This window comes from Nomascus leucogenys, chromosome 3, assembly GCF_006542625.1.
Source record: "Nomascus leucogenys isolate Asia chromosome 3, Asia_NLE_v1, whole genome shotgun sequence".
Taxonomy (NCBI): Eukaryota; Metazoa; Chordata; class Mammalia; order Primates; family Hylobatidae; genus Nomascus; species Nomascus leucogenys.
Window position 1 is genome coordinate 154,615,414 of NC_044383.1, and position 24,609 is coordinate 154,640,022.

A 24,609-nucleotide genomic window follows, 5' to 3' on the forward strand; every position below is an offset into this window, starting at 1 on the left:
CGGCCAGGGCCACTGGGAAGTCAACTTGAAAAACTAGTTCAGGCCATGATGTGAAGAGAGAGTCAGACTTGCCTTATCATACCCTCCTCTCTTTTGGAATTACTAATAGAACAAACTCTTTAAGTCTGATAAGAAACATTTACAATCTATTCTCTCTGAAGCCTGCTATCTGGAAGCTTCAATTTCTTGATAAAGCCTTGGTTTCCACAACCCCTTATCTTAACCCAGACATTCTTTTATATTGATTCCAGGTTTAGATAATAACTCTTTCAACCAATTGCCAATCAGAAAACCTTTGAATCGCCTATAACCTGGAAGCCCCTGCTTCCAGTTATCCTGCCTTTCCTAACCAAACCAATGTACATTTCACATATATTGATACCTTATGCCTCCCTAAAAATGTATAAAACCAGCTTGTGGCCTGACCACCTTGGGCCATGCTCTCAGAATCTCCTGGGCAGTGTCATGGGCCATGGCCACTCATATTTGGCTCAGAGCAAATCTCTTCAGATATTTTACAGTTTGATTCTTTTTGTCTAAAGCCAGAAGACATAAGGCCCACAGAGGATGAAGTCAGAATGGAAGAGTGAGGCAAAGGAGGGTGGGCCATTGCAGGAACTTAGCACTAGACAACATAAAGGATCCTCCTGCTGACTCAGCTAACAAACGTTCACTGAGTATGTACTAAAAACTGAGTACCTGTTCACTCTGATGATAGTTTCTTTTGCTGTTACAGAATGGGAGAAAATCTTTGCAATCTACCCATCTGACAAAAGGCTAATATCCAGAATCTACAAAGAACTTAAACAAATTTGCATTAAAAAAACAAACAACCCCATCAAAAATTGGGCAAAGGATATGAACAGACACTTCTCAGAAGAAGACATTTAAGCAGCCAAAAGGCATATGAAAAAATACTCATCATCACTGGTCATCAGAGAAATGCAAATCAAAACCACAATGAGATACCATCTCATGTGATCATTAAATGATCATTAAAAAGTCAGGATTTTAATGGTGATCATTAAAAAGTCAGGAAACAATAGATGCTGGAGAGGATATGGAGAAATAGAAATGCTTTTACACTGTTGGTGGGAGTGTAAACTAGTTCCACCATTGTGGAAGACAGTGTGGTGATTCCTCAAGGATCTGGAACTAGAAAAACCATTTGACCCAGTGATCCCTTTACTGGGTATATACCCAAAGGATTATAAAACATACTACTATAAAGACACATGCACACATATGTTTATTGCACTATTCACAATAACAAAGACTTGGAACCAACCCAAATGTCCATCAATGATAGACTGGATTAAGAAAATGTGGCACATATACACCATGGAATACCATGCAGCCATAAAAAAGGATGAGCTCATGTCCTTTACAGGGACATGGATGAAGCTGGAAGCCATCATTCTGAGCAGACTTCTGAGGCTGTGTCACATGTGTGTCTGTAACCTTGGCAAAATAAATTTTCTAAATTGACTGAAAGCTGTCTCAAATATTTTGTGTTCACAAGACAATGAGAAATAAGTCTCTGTTGTTTATAAGCCACCCCATCTATTGCACTTTAACAGTTGAATGGACTGGGATACTGGGTTTGCTTATTAGGTCAATTTTGTCAATCTAGTTGTTCATCTCTTCTGTGTTATCACTGATGTTTAGTTGGTCTGTTTTACCTTTCTGTTACTAAAGTATATTGGATTATTCCAACATGGTTGTGGGCTTATCTATTTCGCCTTCAGTTTTTTCTCATTTTTGCTTTATATATCTTGAGGTTATTTTTTAGGTGCACTAATATTTTATTAGATTAAAATCTAAATTGTATTTAGATTAAGAATTGGTATATCTTCTGTGTATGGCTCTTTGTTTTCATTACAAAAACTTCCTTAATTACTAATGCTAGAAATTTTCTGTCTTTGATGATACATTTCCCTGCTTTTTCTGTGTCCTTTTACATAAACTATGTCTCCTGTAAAGAGCATGTAGTTACATTTTGTTATTTTAATCCAATTCAGCAATATTATTGGTTAACTGGCACACTAAGTTCATCCATATTTTCATACCATTACAATATATTTGGATGTGAGTCTACTCTTTTATATTTCATTTTTAATGTGTGATATCTGGTCTCAATTCTTTTTTTTATTTCTTTAATTATTTTTGCATTAATCAAGTGTTTCTATTCTAATTATGTTTTCACTCTTCTCTTAATGGCATTTTAAAGATTAACACACCCATTCCTGATTTATTTCTCGCTGATGTTATTACCACTCCCACTTCCAAATGATGAAGGACCTTAGAACACTAGCATGGTCAGTCCTCTTTGCTCTTTGTGCTTTTTGGAAGTCAGCTATGCTAACCACCTACCACAAACACCTCTTGTTTGTGCTGTTTGAAATGTGTTTCCATTGCATTTGGTCTTTTGGTTTTATTTTACCATTTTTTTAAAGATGGGGATCTCAGTATGTTACCAGGGCTGGTCTTGAATTTCTGGCCTCAAGTGATCCTCCAGCCTCAGCCTCCCGAGTAGCTTGGATTATAGGTGCACAACACCACACCCAGCTCTATTTGATCTTAACATCATCAAAGCTGTATTATTCCCATTTGATAGAATCCACATTTTTTTTAACTCTATGCTTGCTCTATTTCCTATCTGGTATTTCTGTGGGATCATTTGCCTTCTTCCTACAGACTTTCTGGTCATCCTCATAGTGTAGCTGTGCTGCTAAAAGTTTTCTAAGTATTTGTTTACCGAAAAATTATTATTTTTGTTTTTGAAGAATATTTTTAGTGTTAGTTATTTCTTTCAGCATTTAAATATCACATTCCAGTGTCTCCAAACACCCATTCTTCTTTTCTTCTTCTTAAATGTCAGTTACCATTCTTATTATTGCTCACATAGTCTTTCAGTTTTCCTCTGGTATAAAGATTTTTTTTTTGTCTTTAGCTTTCAAAAGCTTTACATTAATGTGAGTGGGTGTGACTTATTTATCTATCTGCCTACATATCTTGGATCTTTGGAATGATGGATTCAGCAGTTTTAGAAACTACTTGTCCAATAGTTCTAATAGTTTTTGTCACATTTTTTTCTCTCCTCTCTTTTTGGGTCTGCAGTTAATACTGTTTAGACTTTTTCTCCATTTCTCCTAGTTTATTTTTGTATACATTCCAATCTTTTTTTTTAACTCTGTGTTTCCTTCCAGATATTTTCTTCTTGCCTGTTTTCCAATTCATCAATACTCTTTTCAACTCCATCTCATTGCTATTAAATCCATTTATTGGTTTCATTTCTTGATTTCAGTTAATTTTCAGTTCTATAATATTAATTAATGGGTTTCAGTTCTCTCATGTAATTCCCCATAATATCACCAGTTTTCTTATACATATTTTGATTATTTTAATGTCATTTTCTGATAACTCTTTTATCTAGATTACCAGTGAGTTTGTTGCTCTTGTCCATTTTTTGTTTTTTTCCCCTCATTTACTATAATTTAAATTTGTTTTCTACTATGGCTGGTAACTTTTGTTTGAATATTGACACTATCTTATGAAAAATTATAGAAGCTTTGGAGAATATCACCTTGCCCCAGAGAAAAACTAATTTTCTATGCAGTTTTGAGTAGTCACAAATTACCTTTATTATATCAGGGATTAAACGGTTTTAAGGCTGTGGGGCCAATTTCCCCACAGTTCTAGATGCTTTGGTAGCATGAATAATAGAAATCCCTTCTGCTTTGCCCTTTTTGATGATTGGTACAATTTGTATTTTCTTTTACTCCTAGGAAATAGTCATTCAGGGATCTCAGGTGAAAGTATAAAATTGACTGATTTACTTTGGCTATTACTAGTGTCCTTTTTGATGGAAATTAAACTTCAATATTTTCCATTCAGCACCTTAAGAATATGGAAATCTCTCCTTAGATTTACAAAGTTTCAGATACCAGTTCTTGCTTGTTTTTTTCTCTTTAATTCCCTGAAGTTTAGGAATTGTTATAAGCCTCCGAAAGAAAATTAGTAGAGAGAGTCTCTGTTCTCCAAGATATTAAAATTAGTAGAGAGAGTCTCTGTTCTCTACGATATTAAAATTAGTAGAGAGATTCTCTGTTCTCCAGGACATTAAAATTAATAGAGACAGTCTCTGTTCTCTAGGATATTGAAATTAGTAGAGAGAGTCTCTGTTCACCAGGATATTAAAATTGGTAGAGTCTCTATTCTCCAGGATATTAAAATTAGAAGAGAGAGTCTCTTTTCTCCAGGATATTAAGTCACTAGAGAGAGTCTGTGTTCTCCAGGATGTCATCCCGCAAGTCCTGCTACTGAGGCCACTCTACTCTCAAGCCTTCACCTCCTCAGCTGTGGGAGATGCTGAGAGTTCTGATCTTCTTACCCTCAGCTGCTGTGCTCCAAGCACCCACAATTGGCCAAACTAGAAGAGAAAGTTGGGTCCAGCCTTGTGTAATTTCCTTCTCTCTGGCTTTTCCAGTTATGGCTACTCTGGTTGTTCTCCAGAGTCTTCCAAAAGCTCTTTAGAAAATGTTGTACATATATAGACACAGGGAGAGGTACAACACACACTGGGGCCTGTTGGGGAGTGTGGAAGGAGGGAGAGCATCAGGAAAAACAGCTAATGCATGCTGGGCTTAATACCTAGGTGATGGGTTGATGGGTCCAGCAAATCACCATGGCACACATTTACCTATGCAACAAACCTGCATGTCCTGTGCATGTACTCCAGACCTTAAAATAAAATAAATAAATGCACAAAGTAAAATAAAATAAATAAAATGTTGTTCATGTTTAGAGTCATTCCCAGCAGGAACTACTTCATCATCATCACATGGATAAACACTATAACCACATTCTGATTCTGATCCACTCAGTATTTGAACAAAATATGTCGATATTTATACACACACAAGAATGAATTTAAAAAATGAATAATAAGAGGGTAATTGATTTGCAGTCTTTTCTAGTTACAGCAGTAGTTAACATGAACTGATCAAGAAGGGAACTTTACCTGTATAATTAAGGATGTATTTTCATCAAGTTTTGCTTTTATATTTAATACTCTTAAAATATGTAATTTTATGTTGTTTTAACAAGTTAAGCATTAAAAGCAATAGTAATAACACAATCAGAAACTTTAAAAATATGCAGTCTTAATGACATCATTTTAAGTTATATTTCTCAATTACATATTTGTGTTGAAGAGGAGTATGATAGAGTGATCCCTCAAATGTCTCTATTCTAAAATTTATTATGTAAGGTTAAAAATAATAATTACAAAAATAGAAGGGACTTGCAAATTCAAGAAACGTGTAATAATTTAACATTTTGACTGTTAAAAAGCTTTTTCATGTGGATGATTCTGGTGTAAAGGAGACGTGGTATTTCAATGCCCCTGTATGTATTTGAAACTGGTGTGACAGTTTTACCTGACACGTCAATGACATTGTTTGCAACTACTTAAACTTTGGAGAAAAATTTAGATACCTCCTTACAAATGTGCAGTCTTTTACATTCATGAGCAAAGAGCCTGAAGACTGCTTCCTTCAGTCGTCCCTTCCCTAGCATCGCTCCCTTCAATCATCCCTCTCCCTAGCAATGGTGTGACTGAAAACAGTTTCCTTCGTTTCTCTTGGGTCCATTGCCTTAGAAGAAATTCATTTTGGAAAGCACTCAATCCTGTTCTAGTTTACACAGATCACGTTCCAGGTGTGAGGCATACCCACCATCCTCATGGCTTTGTGCACAGCCACGTGGCTGTTGTTGGTTTTTGTCTTTCTTATGTTTAAGTAATTATTTTGCTAGAACACTTCCTTAAGCAGTTTGTCCAGAGAAGATCACCTGGTCAAATATGTTTTATTGTGTTCCTTCAACAACTTGAATTATTCCTGTGCACTTTAATAATAGTGGTGGCACATCTGAAGTTTGCGTATATGTGTCCCATTCTTTATGTGTCGGTATTTGAATACTGGATCTAAGAAAATTTAATTATAAAAATAGGTTTTCTGTAATTTAAAAAAATCTCAGAATACTGACACAGATACAAATCTAGCACAAGAATGAGGACTTCATTTCTGACCAGAACACAATGCATTATTTTATTCATAAAAATGTTAAATTATTTTCAGAAGTAACATGTGAATAAACTCATAAATTTCAGTAAACTCAGTTGTTTTTTCCCCCAAAGTGCTTTACTGAGGTGTAGTTGACTTATAAAAACTGCATATTCAATGTATACAATTTGATGGGTTTGGAGAGAAGTAGGCAGCTATGAAGCCATCACTACAATCTATGCTCTAAGCCTTTCTATCACTTCCAAAAGTCTCTTCCCACTCTCATGATGATGATGATGATGATGATGATGATGTTTGCAATAAGCACACTTAACTGTATGCTCTGTGCTGAACTGTAGAGCGTTAGGGCTTGTTCATCCTTTATCAACACCTCCCTGTTTCCCTCTCCTCCCAGCCCCTGGCAACCGCCCTTCTACTCTCTGCTTCTGTAAGTTTCATTGTTTTAAATTCGTTACATACATGGTATCTATCAAGCAGTATTTGTCTTTCTGTGGCTGGCCGATTTCACTCAGTATAATGTCCTCAGGGTTTATCCGCGTGGTTGCAAATGGCAGGACTTCCTTCGCTTTAAAGGCTGAATAATACTCCATTCTACATGCACACCACATTGTCTTTACCATACATTCATCAGTGGACCGAAGTTGCATCAACGCCTTGGCTGTGAATAATGTGAATAATGCTGTAACGAGCAAGGGAGTGCAGCTCCCCTTTGAGATCTTCGCGTCAGTGCCTTTGGATATATGCTCAGAAGTGAGATTGCTGCATCCTTGGAGAGCTCTATTCTTAGTGTTTTGAGGGACCTCCACTGTTTCCCAGAGCAGCTCCAGCACTTTGCATTCCCACCAACAGTGCACAAGGGTCCGATTGCTCCACATCATCAACCCACACTTGTTGTCTTCTAGTTTTGTGGGGTTTTTTAGCCATCCTCACAGGTGCGGTGATGTCTCACTGTGACTTTGATTTGAATTTCCCTGATTATTAATAATGTTGAGTGTTTTTTCACATGCTTGTTGTCCATTTAAATGTCATCTTTAGAGATATGTATGTTTCAAGCCCTTTGAACATTTTAATTTTTTTTTTTTTGCTGTGCTTTTATTTTCATTTTTGCTATTGAGTTGTGGAAATCCTAGAAGCCACCACAATGTGAAAAACTGCAGTTGTGTGTAGAGCCCAGTGGTGTTCTAAAAATCACTCACAAGTCAAAGTCAACATGGTAAATACCTTGTTCTTTTACCTATTGGGAAACATCATCTTCAAACACGAAGTTTAATAGAATTTGTATGGATGTATAAACAACAAAGGAAGCCATTAAAACCTATAATTGAGTGTTGTACCATGATGATCAGAGATTACACTTTCAGTAAAACTTTCTGGTTTACCATGCTTTCTATAAAAGGGAAGGCCTAAAATATGCTCCAAACGCATCCCTCGTGTCTGAAACGGTGCGAGTAGCCGTGGAAAGGCTAGCATCCTCATGGGAACAGTCTGACCGTTGAAACAGTAGGCTCGCTGGGGAAGCGGTATATTTTACCTTGCGGGAAGGTCATGAGAAAACACACCCTGCTGGTTTGGAGGTTGCTGAAGAAACAGGCCACCGCAAGGGGATTTCATTACTAGTGGCAGAAAGCTGTTCCTTCAAGACTTCCAAATTGCTAGTTGATACATTGTGGATGTTGGGGAGATTTCAGTACTCTACCAGCTTTCTTGAAAATATATTTTTAATATAAAAGGGTGTTGACATTAAAAAATGCGTGCTAAGCAAGAGCAGAAGCGCTCCTCTGTACGCTCACCGCTCGCTCTCAGCGCCGTCCATCTGGTGCCTTGACTCTCACTCTCCTGGGATGATGAAGTTAAATGCCAAGAGAGTTAACTGAAGCATTTTTAGAGCCAACTTAGTATGGAAATCTCTCTATAATAGGCAATAACTAGTACAATTAATTCATGTAGGCCCCTGTTATAGCACCCTCAAACCATCATGCTTCCCGCATCCATGAGGGAATTCATGCACTGGATATTTACTGAACACCTACTACATGCCAGGCATTATGGTAGGTTTGGGGAACATGACAATGGAAAAGAAAAAAGGAAAAAAAAAAAACACCTGCCCTTATAGGGATTGATATTTTAATGAACCAAAAAGGGAAAGATTACAAAAAAACAGATCTAAAGGCCATAAATGACCCAGTTCATTAGAGAATGGTGAGAGATGCATCAGCAAAGAGAAAAACTGAGCAAGACCAGCGGTCCAGGGTGCAGGGTGAAAAGGGCAGGCGGTGCCTTTGCCATGAGCTACGTTGTTGGGAGGTGGTTTTTGTATAAACCAAGGAACCGATGGGGAAATTAGGCAGGTGGTGATCCCAGGGGACAGAGTTCCAGGAAGAGAGGAAAGCAGTGTGGAGGCCTCCAGGCAGGAACACCCACGAGTGTGTTCAAGGGGGAGCGAGGAGCCAGGGTGGCACAGCCTTCATGATGGAAGGAACTCCCCATGGAGAGGAAGGAGAGGAAGAGGACAGCCATGGGAAAGCCACTGCACTCACCCAGGTGGGCAGTGATGGCAGCTCCACCAGGGCATCACCAAGAAGGGAAGGAGGTGTGTCAGGACATGCACTGGGAGGGTATTTGGATGGACTGGATGTGATGTGTAAGATAAGGGAGAATCCAGGGGCTCTTCAATGTTTTCGGCCTAAGCAACAGAAAGGACAGCATTGCCCTCACCTGAGGTGGGGTGGCTGCAGGTGAGGACGGATTGGAAAGGGAGATCAAGAGTTCAGTTTGGACCTTTTGAATTCTCCATGTCTACTGAGAGGAGAGGTTCGTCTAAGAGGAGAGGTTCGGTGGACAGACCCTATGTGAGTTTTGGGGTCTGAGGTATGAATTTTGGAGGCAGTGGCATGAGGATGGTGTTTAAAGCCATGTGGACAGAGAAGGGGAGTGAATCCGGGAATGAGTCTGTGGTTTCTTCGATATTCAGAAGCTGGGAACAGAGGGATTAGCAGAGGCAGCTGAGAACCAAAGAGCAGGAACCTAAAGGCCAAGTAAAGAGCAAAGTGTGAGCTGAAGATGCTGTGGGAGTTGCCCTGTGTGCTGACAGGCCCGTGGAAGGGGACCGAGAGGCACCGCCGAGATCACCCGAGTGCTGCCCCCACAGACACAGAGTGGTGTGGACTAAACGGTGGGGTGACGGTTGATGGGAGTGGGTGCAGAGCAATGGGGACGTAGCTTACTGACAGCGTGGGTTGGGAGAATCTGTTTTGTTTTGTTTTGTTTTAAGATGGGTGAAACCACATGTCTATCTACTGTCGGGAATGATCTGGCACCTGTGGTTCATTTTCCTTTGCTGGTAACAGGCTCCCAGGATGCTGTACACACACCCCTCCCTCGTGCGTTTCAGAGGCTCCTCCCCAGGCTTGTGATTCACATCCTTAAAGCAGGAAAGGCTTGGTCGTTTGATGCAATCAGCCACATAGTGCTATCTGGGAGTGACGGCCGGCGTCCAAGACAGTCTTCCCAGGTCCTGGCCTGCTGTGGCTCTCCCTGCTCCAGTCTGCCTGCCTCATACTGGGGACTGTGTGCTCAGAATATGGCAAAAGTGGGGGCGTGGGCTTCTGAGACCAGGCCACAAGTGACCGCAGCTTCCTGCCAGGCAAATCCTTGCCCTCCTGGATCACTCACTTGGGAAGCTGAGGCTTCTGATGGCCGCAGGAGTGTGCTTGGAAGCCTCACCTCCAGTCCCATCCAGTCTTCAGATAACTGCAGACCCAAGGGACACCCTGAGCCTCAGCCAGCTAGTCAGCCAGCTAGGCTGCTCCCCAACTTCTGAGCCCAGAAACTGTGTGAGATGAGAAAGGGTTGTTTAATCTGCTAAAGTTGGAGGTGAATGGTTATGCTGCAATAGACAACCAATTCTCAAGGACAGACGGGCTTGGTAGACTGGAGATCTTGTCAACCTGAAGCACATGTTTTCTTTGAGGCTTAGTTTCTACCAAGAAAAAACAGAGATGGAAGATTCTAGACCACTCAGTGCCAACTTTTTTGTATATGTTATTTCTGTGTCCTTGCGGAGGTCACTCAGGCAAAAGCAGTGGTCTCCTGGCCGTGTACACATATACGACAGCATGTTTATCACACACTTGGTTACTCTCTGCAATCTCCCTGTGGCTGGCACTATTCACCGTTTATGTCCTCACCACCCCATCAGGAAGACACGTAGGTTTAATCCCTACAGCCAGAGATTTCTGCAACGCCAGGGCACAAGCTTCTTATGTCATCTTTGAAGGAGCACAGATGATTTAAAAGAAAATAACACTAATAGCCAACAACCGGGGACCCCTTCCTGCCTATGGAAGCTTCCCCCACAGAGAATCCCATTTAATATTCATAGGAAGCCAATGAGGCCTCTGTGGCCCCCACTGGCCTGACAAGGATGAAGAGGCCCCGGAGGGCACGGAGCCCACCTGGAGTCACAAAGCCAGAGACTGCAATGATCCCAGTTGCAAAGCTGGCACAACAGGCTATACCCTTTTACGGAAGGGTCACTGCCATGCAGGAGACGGGAGCAGTGTGGGTTGTGTGAGATTTCCTAGAGGTGACTCTCGACATGGCCCTGCCAGCACTTTTGTTTGGTGGTTCAATCATCACCGAGGAACGGCTCCAAGTCTGAAGGGTTTTTTGAACCTTTTCCTGCTTTTCTTGCAGAGAGAACTCTGAACGAGGGGCAGAGGAGAAGCATATGCCAGATCCCCGAGAAGCACTCCAAGCCCTCTGGCAATGGAGTTCCGAGAAGAAAGGAAAGAAGAAAGAACGGGGCGCAGTTTCCAGGTTCTGCCTGCCCCTCCTACCCCAGCACTTCCCTCCCGCCCTGAACTCCTTCCAGAGGAAAGACTATGAAGCCCATCGTCCCTGTCTGAGGTAGACCGGGCAGAAAGCACACAGGTTTTGTTGCGAAGTGGAACGTGCTAGTGTGCTGTCTGCTCAACCAGTGTCTTCTGCTTTTATTTCATTTTTTTTTTTAAGAAGAGAATAAAAATCTCAAAGACGAAGTTTTCATACTGTAATTCCTGGAAATCATTCTGGAGTCAAATACTTTTGTCTGTTAAGAAAAAAAATAAAATGTAGAGATTTCCTGCAGCTCTGGGAGTGTCGCCAGCAGACAGGGGTTTCAGGCTCCCCCTGCCAGAACTTCTGAGCAACGTGGCAGCTGCCGGGACCGGGCCTCTGAGTGCAGAGAGCAGGTTGCCAGGAGCGGACTCAGACAGTGGAGGCCCCTCGCTGACCCTCTCCCGGGCCGCTGCAAAGGAAGAAGAAAAGCATAGGCATCAGCTTCAACAATGCAAAACAAAGTAAGCTTGAATTCAGATGAGGGGCAGTTAAAATCGCAGCCTAGAAGTCTGAGTGTGGTTTGTAACACTCCAAACCCCGTGTCAGCCTTCAGCGATTGTTCTGCTGACCATCTTGCTAAAGGACGGCTTGGATTTTTCCTTATGGCAACTCCCCAGGGTGACAGATGATTCAGCAATGTCACCATTTTGTAGATGCATTCGGGATTTCCAGCCATAAGCCATGGATGATGTTGGGGATCCTTTATTCCTGGTGGGTGCTCAAAAGAGTTTGCAAACTATACCCAAAAGGGCACGGGAAGCCCTGAACTTTCCAGGCTGTCTTGGCACACGGCTCACTAGAACTGTTAAAGCCGTCAAAGTATCTCTGACACGTCCTTAGCCTGTGTTTGAAAACCTGCAGAGATGGGAGACTCCACTCTACCAGACAGTGCACTCCGTCCACTGGGAGTGACACACGGCCAATCCAGGCTTCAAAGAGAGAGGTTCACCATATTCCAATAGTGACTACTGGGGATTTAGGGTAGGGTCACCTTACCAGAGCTTGGAAGCTGCTTAAAAGTTAACATTAATTTTATTTTTCTTTAAAATAAAAGTCCAGCAGGAGGGCCAGGATGTGGGCAGCTCAGTCCTTCATGAAAAGGATGACGTTGATTAGCCATGCTCCACATCCCCAGAGTTAAATGTAGGAATAGTTCTGACATCTGACTCAAGAATGTGTTTCCTTGCATGATGTTAAGGCAGATCCACGGATCCATGCGGATTAATCCCCTTCACTAGTAGCAGGGGCCCGACGAGTTAGCTGATGAGGAGTAGCCCCCGAGACGAGGCCTTGCATGGGGCCACGGCCTTGGGATCCAGACAACTCCCCAGCGGTTCTGTGCCGCCAGCAGGCCCTACCACATCTCCGGGCTGCAGCCTTGACCGTCAGCAGATGAGGCCATGGGTTGGGGTGTCTCTCCCACTGGAACGGCTTCGTGGGGTGCTCACTATCCCCTGGTCATGCTTCGGCACAGCTGGCACCAGCTCCCTGAGGGGCCATTGATTGGTTTTACACAAGTCTGTGAAGCCTCCCACAATGCACGATGTCATTAGCAAATCCAACACAGCCTGCTGGTGTCGCCTCTTCCTTCACTACCTTCACAATCACTTGTGGCAGAGGAGGAGCCTCCAGTTGCACTTGGCCAAGGCGGCTTTTGTAAGAACACGACAGGACCAAGCCACCCCCACGGCATCATTTCCACGAGAGAACACACCCCGGCGGAACTCCAAGGAAAGGGTAGTTTTGTGAAGAACATGCTCGTGTTCTTGGACACAGCCCAGCAAGTCCCTGACTTTAAAAAATGTGTAAGAAACAGGAATGTAACATTGACTAAACATGCCTGCAAAGATGGACTTTCCTTGTGGTGAGACCCTTCCTTCTCCTCCCTGCCTGGGTGCTAGCAGGGTAGGACCCCCAGCATCAGAGCTCACGCGTCATGATTGGGGAAACGAGACTGGGCAGCCATTCGGAAGGCCGGGCAAAGAAAAGTGTAAAGAGACATTGGTCTCATGCTGCAAAATGAGTTACAAATAGTGAATCCTCAGCAATACTGTCTCCCCATGGACTGGAATTTGGACCTGCTGCTGCGGCGGCGGGCAGCTTTGACCCGATGAGGACCATGCCCAGAAGGATGTGGGAGCAGCAGGGACCTGGGTGGAGTGACCTGGTGGATCGGAGACGCCTGCCGGCTCAGCAGCCACAGCAGCAGCTGCCCTTCATGGGATGGCAACGTGGCAAGAATTCCCCACGGGTTCCGGGGGAGCCGTGTTGCTGGACCCTTTGCCGCACCACCCAACCTGGTCCAGAGGAGCAGGAATTGGCCGACTTCCAGGCCCTGCACCTGACGGGGGCTTCCTCAGCCTCTCACGTGATCCTCACAGCAGGCGAACGTGTTTTCCAGATTTTACTGTTGAGAGGGGAAAGCCATGTTTTCAAATGTCACAGTAGAAGAGGTGGGACGCAAATCCAGCCCTGGCTGGTGCTGAAGCTGGTGCAGGTGCATCTGCAGGGCGCTGCCTCCAAGGGCAGAGGGGGGACTGCTGTGTTCCATGGCAGGGAAGCCCCCCTCGATGCTCACACCACCCAGGTCGTATGGCTTTGAGGACATCCCTCTCTTCAAACCCGGGTCATCTGAACAATGTGGCCTGAATCCCAGGTTGGGAGTGAGTAATTCATCATCCAAACTGATTAGAGAATCTGAGTGAGGGACCTTCAAGTCAGGGATAGAGGAGAAGAACGGGCTTTGTCTTCTGGAGCTGCCATAACAAAATGCCAAAGACTGGGCGGCTTCAACCACACAAGGGCCTTTCGACACAGCACTGGAAACTGGAAGCTGGGGGTCGAGTTGTGGGCAGGGCTGGTTCCTGGGGAAGGATCTCCTCCCGCTGCAGACGGCCGCCCCTGGCTGCATGCCCACCTGGCTTTCCTTGGTGCTCACCCACCCGGGTGCCTCTTCTGCTTCTTAGAAGGACCCCCAGCAGATGAGGGCCCCAGCCTGGTGACCTCAGTTACCCTCCATCATGTGCTGAACGGTCCATCTCCAAAAGCAGTCACCGTGGGGATTAGGGCTTCAACGTAGGGCCCAGGGCGGATGCAATTGAGTTTGTAGTGGATGTTATCTTTGGGATCCCCTGTCTTCCCCCCGAGCCTGTGAGGCTCACTGTGAGGGGAAGGGAGGCCCATTTCTGCTAAAGCCGTGAACTGGAGATCCTAAGAACTCGTGGGACCACTCCGTGCTGACTTGCATAATCTCCTGGTGGCTTCCCTGTCTGCACCATCTCTCTCGAAGCCTGGACTCAGGCCCTCAGCCTGGCACCCTGTCCTCCAGCCTCCTCGGCTCCACTGCAGGGCTGCCTCGCCCTCAGCACAGCCCCCATCAGCTCAGCCTCTGCACCCATGCTTTGGTGACCTCCTCCTGCCCTCCCCACTCACCCTGTGGGAAAGGGGTTCCTCCAATCTGCTGGCCCTGCTGCCAGCTCTAACCCATTGATCCGATCACTGTTTTGGGGTCAGTTTCCCAGCCTCCAGGTGTCCAAACTCCCCACCTTACATATTTGAATTCCATGACAAATAATTTTTAACACCGCCTTGCCTGCAATCTCACCATTTTTGGATTTCTGTTTATTGAACTTGCTTGGTTAAATCTTATTCTCTTCCATCTCTGTGTGCAATTACACAACTGGTCACCACTGGTAAAAATCTCAAAACCACCCACAGAGACAGTCCAGCAGGCCGCATCGTGCCACCAGCTAGCCTCATGCACCTCCCTCATGGTCTCCTACCCATCTCCTGGCTGACACTGGCGCCTTCTCCGTCTCCTCAACCTGCACCAGCTCGGGCCTCACCCTCATGCTGAGCGCCAGCCTTGCTCTCTCCTAGTCCCTGGCAAGATGGGGATGATCTAGAGGAAGTCTCGGTGTCCTCCCCCTTCCCTGTCCATGGGTGCCCCGGCCCCTGTATCCAGGGCCCTGCCCTCCACGCTGGGGGCGTGATGCACATCCCCGCCCCGCAGAGCCAATCTGTGGCCTGGCCTGCCCGCCCCGCACCCAGCTTTCTGCCAGCACAGCTCTGCTCACCCTCAACTTCACTGTTTTTCTCCTGAATTTTTCCCATCAGCAAACACACATGCTGTTATTTGTCCCATTTTAAAACGCAATCAAAACAAAGCAGAGTACTTTGGACTGCACTTTCTGCCAGCCACCATCTTCGAGCTCCTGGCCTGTGCAGCTGACCCCACAGCCAGGTCCTCCTTCACGTTCTCACCACCCCAAATGCGGGCACCGTGGCACCAAACCTGCTCTTCCCACTGTTGTCAATAACCCCAGCCTGGCCGAATCCAGTGATTCATTTCTGTCTTAATCTCTCCTGGACTTTCAGCAGCATTTAATGTGTGCGACCCCTCCCTTCTCCTGTCTTCAGCCTTCCCCGGGATCCACGCGGCGCCCTCTCTCCCATCTCCCTCTCGGGAGCGCGTCTCCAGCCCCGCACCTGCCCTCTCTATTCTCAGGGAATCATCGCCACAGGCATCACCTTCTGACCTGTCGTGCTGTCTGCCCCCTCACTCACCGTATCTACGCTTTATTATCTGCCTTGGCTCATACAACGTCAGCTTTGCAAGGGGTTCTTCCAAGGTCTTATTTTCAATTGATCAATGCCGAGGATGTGGAGCAATGTGTGTACCAGAGGGGGCTGGGCACACGCAAGCTTCTTGTTGGATGGAGGAGAGGCAGCATCCCCTGCATGCCTGGGTGGTCCCCATCTCCAGGCCTTGTGCCAAGCACTTCTCACCTTCTCATCCTCTAAGGGAGCCGGCCCCACCCACCACGTGGATGCTGGTGTTGTCTGTGGACCAAGATCAGTGTTTTGTTGGTTTTTCTTATTGTTTGGCACCACCAAAACATAGACCCGTAGACCGTGTTGTTCTCCTCCGCCCGGAGGGGCTGCGGCTGGAGCTGGGGCACCACCCTGGGGAGGCCCCGCCCCAGGCCATGCAGTTCCCAGGCTCCTTTCTGGGAGGGGTTGGTTCCCACAAATGGGGAAAATCATGAAATGGCAAACCTGAGTCACGGCAGCACGGAGGACAGCCCCTGAAGGCATAAGCAGGAAGGGCATAATGCTTTCCAAAACAGAAAACTGCATGGACTTTACTGACTCATCACTGAGTTCTGAGATCACTGACACTTGCACATGCGTCCATGCTGTTGTGAGTCACGGAGAAAAATGGAAGAACAAAATGACCAAGTGACAGGGTCTGTAAGAGTCTCTCACTGTAGGGACGGGCTGCCCTGAGGAGACACTGCCCAGGCCTGGGTGCCCCGGGCCAAAGTCCTGACCCTCACAGGGCTGTGTCCTGTGGATGACATGTGGCACTGGACTGCTCACTGACAGGTAGGAACTATGCACTGAGAGGTGGGAACTGCTGGCTGGGGAGTGGGAACTGCTGGCTGGGGGGTGGGAACTACTGGCCGGGGGGTGGGAACTGCTGGCCGAGGGGTGGGAAATGCTGCTTGGTGGGAACTGCTGGCCGGGGGGTGGGAACTGCTGGCCGAGGGGTGGGAAATGCTGGCTGCTGGGTGGGAACTGCTGGCCGAGGGGTGGGAAATGCTGGCTGCTGGGTGGGAACTGCTGGCCAGGGGGTGGGAACTGCCTGCTGAGGGGTGGGAACTGTCTGCTGAGGGGTGGGAACTGCCTGCTGAGGGGTGGGAACTGCTGGCCGGGGGGTGGGAACTGCTGGCCTGGGGGTGGGAACTGCTGGCCGGGGGGTGGGAACTGGTGGCCGGGGGTGGGAACTACTGGCCGGGGGGTGGGAACTGCTGGCCGGGGGTGGGAATGCTGCTGGGTGGGAACTGCTGGCCAGGGGGTGGGAACTGCTGGCCGAGGGGTGGGAAATGCTGGCTGCTGGGTGGGAACTGCTGGCTGCTGGGTGGGAACTGCTGGCCAGGGGGTGGGAACTGCCTGCTGAGGGGTGGGAACTGCCTGCTGAGGGGTGGGAACTGTCTGCTGAGGGGTGGGAACTGCCTGCTGAGGGGTGGGAACTGCTGGCCGGGGGGTGGGAACTGCTGGCCTGGGGGTGGGAACTGCTGGCCGGGGGGTGGGAACTGCTGGCTGGGGGTGGGAACTGCTGGCCGGGGGTGGGAAATGCTGGCTGCTGGGTGGGAACTGCCTGCTGAGGGGTGGGAACTGCTGGCTGGGGGGTGGGAACTGCTGGCCGGGGGGTGGGAACTGCCTGCTGAGGGGTGGGAACTGCCCACTGAGAGGCAGGAACTGGACTGAGCGCTCAGTAGTCCTATTCTGCTGATATCTTCAGAGGCATCAGGATGCGGCTGCCTTTGGGGAAGCTGCATTTGCCCAGCCAAGGACGCTGCCTCCAGAAACAGAACTGGCCTCAGGCCAGAAATAGGGGTCTGCCTTTTTAATATATTGTGTTGTTTAAATCGGCAATCCCCAACCTTTATGGTACCAGGGACCAGTCTCACGGGAGACAATTTTTCCATCGACTGGCAGTAGGGGCAGTGGGGGCAGTAGGGGTGGTTTCTTGATGATTCAAGTGCATTACATTAATTAATTAATTAGTTTGTTGGTTTTTGAGACAGCTTCACTCTTGTTGCCCAGGCTGGAGTGCAGTGTCACAATCTCGGCCCACTGCAACCTCTGCCTCCTGGGTTCAAGCAATTCTCATGCCTCAGCCTCCCGAGCAGCTGGGATTACAGGTGCCCGCCAGCATGCCCAGCTAATTTTTATACTTTCAGTAGGCACAATGTTTCACCATATATTGGCCAGGCTGGTCTTGAACTCCCGAACTCAGGCGATCCACCTGCCTCCCAAAGTGCTGGGATTATAGGCGTGAGCCACCGCGCCCAGCCCAAGTGCATTATATTTATTGTGCATTTTATTTCTATTATTATTACACTGTAATATATAATGAAATAATGATACAGCTCACCATCATGTAGAATCAATGGGAGCCCTGAGCTTGTTTTCCTGCAATGAGATGGTCTCATCTGAAGGTGAGGAGAGGCAGTGACAGCTCATCAGGCATTAGATTCTCATGAGGAGCACATAACCTAGATCCCTCGCATGCACAGTTCACAATAGGATTTGAGCTCCTGTGAGAATCTGATGCTGCTGCTGATCTGACAGGAGGTGGAGCTCAAGGGGTAACTTGAACCATGGGGAGCGGCTGTCAATATAGATGAAGCTTTGCTTACCTGCTGCACACCCCCTGCTCTGTGGCCCAGTTCCTCACAAGCTACGGACCGGTACTAGTCATGCTCCCAGGATTGGGAACCCCTGGTTTAAATCATGAGGGAAATCTCAGTTTAAATCTTTATTTTACAAAAATAACAAAAATGAATTTTCTGCTTATGATGGCCTTATATTAACAGAAATGAGTAGTGCTCACATTTTGGAAGTCAGCTATGATGATGATGATTTATTTTTCCATGTTATATATACACAGGCAGTATGAGTTCAACAGTCACTTGCATATTATCAACACATGTTAACTTAGCAGGATTCTAGAACTTTTTTCTTCACGGAGTTAGAAGTACCTTTTCCAATATTCATGCCATGAAGAGTTTGTTGGTGAGTTCTGATCCACCCCTCTCAAATCTGCCTACAAATGGGGCCGTCCATGGTGATGGGGTGGACGGCTGGGCTCTGCAACCTGCCAGTGTTTTCCTGCTGTGCCCTGAGGCAGTGCTCAGGCTAGCCAAAGATCTGTGGGTGTTGAATGCAGCTGTCCTCATTGTGAACTCCCTTTTTGTCACCAAAGCCCCTTCTCTTGGTTGATTCTGTTAGGTGTGGGGTGTATCCACAATTTCTTAGGTTAATACTTAAGAGATAGAGATGTACTCAATCCAGGTCCAGTTGAATGCCTTTGGTAGTGGGATTGTACCCAAAGTTCACAGAAGATAAATTTTGTATAAAATGAGCCAGGTTTGCTTTGTACATTTCCAACTGAGAATGAAATTTAGGGGGCTGAATAGTCAGAGTATCTTATTTTACTTGTGTCTTTGGATATAAACATTTTTCTTTTAAAACTCCTGACTGCATATTCCTTGTGTGTGTGTGGCTTTTAGTCCTAGACTGTAAAGCTTGCCAAGTCTGCCTGCTGGGAACTGACTCCCCTATGTGGAAGCTCCCCTTGCTCTGACACAGTGCAGATGGGTCAAAGACTCCTCCCGCACTTCATCCTTGAATTACACAGGAACTTGCATTGAGGCCATTGAAAGGGTGATGGCTTAGAGTGCACGAGAGCCTGGCCACCATGTGCTAGTGACCGACCGTACCCCCTGTGGCCCTCAAAGGGAGTCATCATCACCTGCCTTGCCAGGCACTGTCTGGTGAAGACCCCGACATCTCTCCCGAGCCTGTGGGCTATGGGGATGCTCTCCATGGCCTGGAAAGCCTTTCATAGTCAGTGTGAGATAGCAATTGATGTAAAACTGAAATCCATCTTCTCCTTATCCACTGAGGGTGTCAGCTCCCCCACCGGATCAATATAAAACTGAAATCCGTCTTCTCCTTATCCACTGAGCACGTCAGCTCCCCCGCCAAATCCATATAAAACTGAAATCCATCTTCTCCTTATCCACTGAGGCGTCAGCTCCCCCGCCGGCGCAGGTGTGCTGTTTTCAGTGGCTCTGGCACCCATGGCTGTGGGTCGTGCTCTAGCAGTGTCTTCATCACAGAGGCACTTCCCTGTGTGCTGCAGCTTTGCCGCCAGGACATCTTATGCACACACTGCCCTGGGTAGGCCTTAGAGCTATGTCTAGACCAGAGAGCTTGAAATTGTGCCTACAAACCTGCTTCTGTCTCCCTATGAATTTGAATAGGGGAGGTTTGGAGATCATGAAGATGAGCCCTTAGCGACATAGAGACGACAATTCCCTTTTCCTATTAGCAGTGACCCTCTTAGCCAGCAATCTGAGCAGCCGGTTTATCTAGGTGTCTTGTCTCCTGGTCTGTCTCTAGAGCTTTCTGCTTTGCCTGGCTTTAGAGAACTTGCTTTCTGTCCATGCCCTGTAAGGGATGGAGTGACTGATCTGCAGTTTCCAGGGGGACAGTGACTTTGAGAAGATCCCTGCATTGCACACACCACAGGATTTTACTGTACAGCAGAAACACTTCTGCCTCTGTTCATGTGGTGCAGAGGGCGGGCGCATCCCCTAGGAAAGGCGAAAAAAGGGGAAAGTAAGAGAGTTCTTGGTGGAAGTATTTTTGTTTGTAACTTTGCCTCCTATAAGATGTTAGAGAAGAAAATAGTGCCAGAATGGGGGAGTAGGGGAAGGGAACGGATAATCCCTGGATTGGAGCTCTAGTCTAGTTGATTGGTCAGGAAGACTGCAGAGGTTTCGAGGTTGGATTGTCTATTTCAGTTCATCACAACAAGGCCCAGGAATCAGAAACAGGGCTGCAATCAGCAGAAACAGCCCTGCTCTGGACATCTCAGGGGCCTGAGCATGAGGGCTGGGTCCAGGGAGGACAGGGCAAACGACGGCAGAACAGCAGCCCGGCCCAGCCAGGGCTCACGGATGCGCTCCCAGGCAGGGGCAGCAGAGCGCGCAAAAATGCTCCCTGAGAACACACCATGGACATGACTTCATGTGGATGTGCTCATTCCCTTCTAGAAAGACACGCCCCTGGGGCACCATCATCACTCGGCATCCCTCGATGATGGAACTGCCGTGAGACAGTTCCAAGGAGTGGCTTGCCCAAGGCCACACTGGACGGAGGCTGAGCTCCACTGCAGCCCCGGCAGGCAGGCTTCCTAAGAGCAGCGTGGAATCTGGGGGCTCCGCGCACCGTGCCCGGCCCTGGGCTCCCTGACGCAAGGCAATGCCTGGGTACAGTGTGCGGCCACCGGCACCTTCACTCCTCACCTGTGCAAGCGAGTGTGGGGGATGAAGCGACATCGGTGTGTGGCGTCTCAGTGCAGTGTCGGCACACAGACTGCCCTAAGCAGACGGGGGACGGGGCTGACGGTGGATTCACCCTGTGGGGGCAACCCCATCTCAGCAGGAGGGCCGGGTTTTGGGCAGCTCGGGCCTTCTCAAAAAGGATCATGTTGATTAGCCACGCTCCACATCCCGGGAGTTAAATCTAGGAATAGTTCTGACACCTGATTTAGGAGTGTGTTTCATTGCATAATATTAAGGCAGATCCGCAGATCCATGCAGATTAATTACCTTCACTTTCAGCTAGTAGGAGGGGCCCCACGAGGTAGCTGATGAGGAAGAGCCCCCGAGACGAGACCCACGGCCTTGGGATCCGGACGACACCCCCCTGGTTCTGTGCCGCCAGCAGGCCCTGCCGCTTCTCCGGGCTGGAGCCCTGACTGTCAGCAGATGAGGCCACGGGGTCGGGGTGTCGCTCCCACCAGAAAGGCTTCATGGGGTGCTCACTGTCCCCTGGTCACGCTTCGGCACGGCTGGCACGGCTTCCCTGAGGGGCCGTTGAAGAACCCCCAGGCCTCCTGGGTCTTGCCAGGGAGACCACCCAGCCTCAGGCTGGTTCTCAGGTGGCAGCTTCTCTACGCCTAGGACGTGGCTTTTCCCAAGCTCTTTCCCAGCTGCCTGTCACTTTTCTTCCCAGCTTTCCCTTCTGAGGGGAGCTCGGCTTCATTCCATGGCTTTCCAGCCACGTCATAAGCATTTCCTCGTCTGACCCACGAACTGATAAAACGCTCTGGACGGGGCGGCCTGGATGCTCCAGGGACGGCATCATCTCCGTGGGCGGCAGGGCGCCTGCAGGCACCCAGCGTTGCGCGGGGCAGGCGGTCTTCTGAGGGTGTAACCCTGTCCCCCAGGGCCCTAAACACGGCGTCAAAACTGAGCTACCTCCACAAAAAATTTGAACAAACTAGAAATCATAAGGTGGTGAATAATGATATGTTACCATAGGCAAGTAGAAAATTGAAAGTTTAAGCAAAAACTAAGTCCAAAGCAACAGCTGCGCCAGGACGGAGAGCCCACAGTGAAATTGCTGCGTGTGCCCAGGGCGGCGGCGGCGCCAGGCAGGCGCGGATCCCGCTGCGAGGGACTTGCCTGCTGACCCGGGGCCGCAGGGAGCTCTGCTTATCAGGAGAATATTTGAAAAGCGATCTATTAAAAGGAATGCTTAAGTGAATTATAAAAGTCTGAGAAAGGAAATGGGAGAACCAAGATATCTAAATTTTCTCAAAACTAATTGTTAGCTGGGCAAAAATGTAGATATTCGGGGCACTGAGGGTGGTGAGTGCGATTTTGCTTGCACCACTGGCAAAGTGTACCTTGAATTTATCAAAATTTTGTCATCATCTAGTCTTAAATAGTTAAAGGGTAAGCAAAGGATGCTAAACAAAATAAGGAGAGAGAGAAAAGGGTGGACAATTCTCACAGGAGTTTCCACTGGGGCTGCATTCCCAGGGCGCTGGCCGGGAAAGCTCAGTCCACTGAGCACAATATGCTCTCTCCACAGCTTGTGGGCTGCCAGCATCTACCGAGTGGGTCATTAGGCCTGTCTCCCAGAGACAGCAAAAATGTGCAGAACTATGTACGCATCCCTGGGCCGGAAAGCACTGACCCTATAGATTCTGGTGCCCTGCGGCTCTCGGACGCGGATAGGCGTGCACTCCAGACCCCCACAGTCCCCCAGAGCACGGTGGAGGGTGGGGGCAGAGTCATGAGAAACATTTTACCAAACACCACTGAATGCAGCTTTTTCTCTCCCTTGAGAAAAATAAAACACCCAATAATTTAATTTTAAATTAAAAAGCTGCCTCTTTAAACTTTGTTGAAAAATACAGAATATGCCACCATTCTGCAGTTGCATGTCATGAATGGATAAAGTACGGGGAAAGGAAGGGGAGTAATTTGTAAAAGTTTAATGGAAAAGGCAAGAAGAAAGCTGGCCAAGAAACAGAGAGGGAGAACCAGAGAGACAGGATGTGGGGAGGAGAGAAAAGCATGCAGATGAGGAGACAGCGGGGGAGGAAGGGGACACAGACAGCCGGGAGCGTCCCTTTCCGAGGAGCGCTGTGGACAAGCCTGCGCAGCCTGGATGGGAGTGACTTGATGATGTGATGGGCGGATTTCCTGGCAAACTTTCCACCTCTTTCCAGTCACACCCATCTTCAGTCCCCGCTCACCATGACAGAGTCGCAGCCACACCCGGGACAGAACCTGGCCTCCGGGCAGCAGGTAACAGGAGGATATTCTACGCAGGGCTGGAACAAGCCAAGTCCAGCCTCAACTGCTCTGTGGCTAGTAAGTGCGAGGATGCTGTGTCACAGGTGTCACAGGTCACTAAGAGAACGTCGTGGGCACACGGGGAATGTCTTTATGGCACTGTCTGGAAGCAGACTGCATCTCAGCAGCTCCAGAGGTTACAGGGGCTGGTTTTCACAAACACAAGGAGTGTTAGAGACAGGAGACACGTGGAGGGGATATCAAACCTGGTGGGGATCGAGTTTAAACACATCTGCACACACCTGGGTGTGTGTATCCCCGCGCATCTCAGCCCTGAGTGCCCACACCTGGCTTCCCTGACCCCCCACCCCTCCTACCCCACAGTCCACACCGCCCCACACCTGCTCGTGTCCAGAAAGCCCTCGCTGAGCATCGTCCCACATCAGCCACTCTCGGAGGACTGAGAAAACAGTGGTGGGGAGCAGTTCCCAAATCCAGGCGCTCCTGGCACAGCCAGATCCGGGACCACTGACCGAGGGTTCACACTCAGCCTGAGGAGGCAAGTGGTCCTTTGATTCAGAGTAAGAACTGCTCTGCTCAGAGGCCAACGTGCTCTGGCTTGGGTCCCCCTGGCACCTCCAGGCAGGTCTTTCTAATTTGGTTCCTGAACATGCTCCAGCTCCCACCCTGAGGCCTGCCCTTGCCCTTCCCTCCCCTGTTGCTCTTCCCACCCTCCTCCCTTGCCCTTCCCTCCCCCGTTGCTCTTCCCACCCTCCTCCCTTGCCCTTCCCTCTCCTCATTGCTCTTCCCACCCTCCTCCTTCCACTCCCTCTCAAGGCCCTGCCCTGTCTGGTTCACCTTCCTCCCCTCGTCCTCTCCTGGCTCCTCCCCAGAGCTTGGTGTTCATTCAGACGCCTTCTCCCTGCAGCCTCCACCAGGGCCCTGGCGGCCCTCACCCTCCAGCAAGTCACTGTATTTTACTTTCTTCATGAAGTTTTTTACTTTTGAGTTTATCAACTTTACGTGCATGTTTGTCGCATCCCCCCTCATTAGATTTCATCTACATGGGAACAGAGACCCCTCTGCTTTGCTCCCTGCTGTAAACGGCCCGGCTTGGCAAAGTCTCTATCTACAGACACTGCTGGGTGCTGAGTTTCCAGAGCGGTCAATGGGATGTGGGACTCCGTGGTGAGGACTGAATATGCGTGAGGATGAAGGGCGCTCGATCCCTGTCCTCTGTGATCTGGTACAACAGAACCAACCCCTGCATGGTGGGCCCCAGTGAGCAACCTGCAGGATGCACGGAGCCACCCAGAAACACGTGAACTAGGCAGCGGCAGCGGGGACAGAAACATCTCACAGTACACCAGGAATGAAAGTTTAAAATACTTAGCATTTGACAAGGTTTCCAGTTATATATTCTTCTTTGAGCATCAAATGAGGGTCCAATACCTATTTCTGTGCTTGTGTTACAG

At 48.0% G+C, this 24,609-nt stretch overlaps 1 long non-coding RNA gene across 1 annotated transcript; it reads right to left on the reverse strand.

The window, feature by feature from the left end:
• Positions 1-11,012: 11,012 nt before the first annotated feature.
• LOC115832522 lies at positions 11,013-15,208 on the reverse strand. Its single transcript, XR_004028040.1, has 4 exons — positions 15,041-15,208; positions 13,977-14,124; positions 11,961-12,053; positions 11,013-11,373 (listed from the first exon to the last, which is right to left on the reverse strand). It is a non-coding gene; the product is annotated as an uncharacterized LOC115832522 (long non-coding RNA).
• Between the last annotated feature and the right edge of the window lie 9,401 nt (positions 15,209-24,609).